The sequence below is a fragment of the Crocodylus porosus genome, unplaced genomic scaffold (genome assembly GCF_001723895.1).
Source record: "Crocodylus porosus isolate Cpor-Errol unplaced genomic scaffold, CroPor_comp1, whole genome shotgun sequence".
Taxonomy (NCBI): domain Eukaryota; kingdom Metazoa; phylum Chordata; order Crocodylia; family Crocodylidae; genus Crocodylus; species Crocodylus porosus.
In genome coordinates, this window is record NW_017728950.1 from 47,350,195 (window position 1) to 47,351,536 (window position 1,342).

Consider the following 1,342-nt stretch of genomic DNA (forward strand, 5'->3'; position numbering starts at 1 on the left):
GCTAGATATCAGGAGGCACTAGTTCACAGTCAGGGCGGCTAGGATCCTGAATCAACTTCCAAGTGAAGGGGTGTTCGCTTCTACCCTGGGGGGGTCTTCAAAAGAAGGCTAGATAGACACCTTGCCAGGGTCGTTTGACCCCAGCATTCTTTCCTGCCCGTGGCAGGGGGTCGGACTTGATGATCTGCTCAGGTCCCTGCTGACCCTACCAGCCATGAAACTATGCAATGCTCATAGTTAATCTCTTTCAAAGGAGTAATAAAATACAATTGCTGCGGAAAACTAGGCAGGTGGTCTGTAGAGTGAAATCTGATTTTAAGAACAAACTATGTATAAATACGGAAAGACATAAAAGAAAGTCACCTCTGTTGACAAGACTATTTTATTGTCATCTAGCTTTGTTCTATTAGGCATTCCTGCTATGGATATTGTATCACTCTTTAATATATGAATAATCAGGATGTAGAAGTTAACAGCACAACATGTATTAATCTACTCATAGGTAATTTGAATAGTGTGAGTAATTCTATGCCAGCAAATGTCTTAGGATACTATGTTATTCTCTTTGGTGCAAGTGGGAATTTACAGTCTTAGATTGCCTAAGATGGAATCAGATACACAGACGTTTGTTTACGTTACTCCAAACTAATGGAACAATATGAACACATCCAATTAAACCTTTTCTTCCAGACTTTGCAATCTTCAAAATATCTTCTGGCATGTTTTTTGATCTCCATGTAGATGCATTTATGCTAATTAGATTCAGCCATGCACTGGGGCTTTGGTGTGTATGTGAGATGTCATAAGCAGGGCAACCAGTTAAAGTTTTAAAACACATTTTAAAAGTAAGATACACATTCACATATACAAAATGAACTGTGTGTGTTGCAGAGCCCATGGATAATGGAATTTTTCTTCTTTGTGAGTCTAGTGAGGCAGTATAATAGGTTGCCTAAGGAAGTTGTAGGCTCTCCATTGCTGGAGGTATTCAAGAAGATGTTGGACAGCCACTGATCAGCAAGGATCTGGGTTTTTCGTTTTCCATGGAAAAAATGGAGAAAACCACAGATTTCCCCCTTTACTGGAGCAAAATGTGGATTTCTCATTTTAGTGGAGAAACCCACAGATTTTGCAGTTTTGCAAAGAGCAGAGTTCCAGCCTGCAAAGAGGCTGGGAGGGAGTGGGAGGAGGGCGGTCAGGCACAGGGTGCCTTGTGCATGTATATGCACATTGCCCCAGGCAGTCTGGAGAGCTGCTCCTACAGGTAAGTGGGGGGTGGAGTTGGACAGGGCTGGAGCTGGGGCTGGTGCTGGTGCTGCTGCCCAGCCCTGCAGTGTGTGGG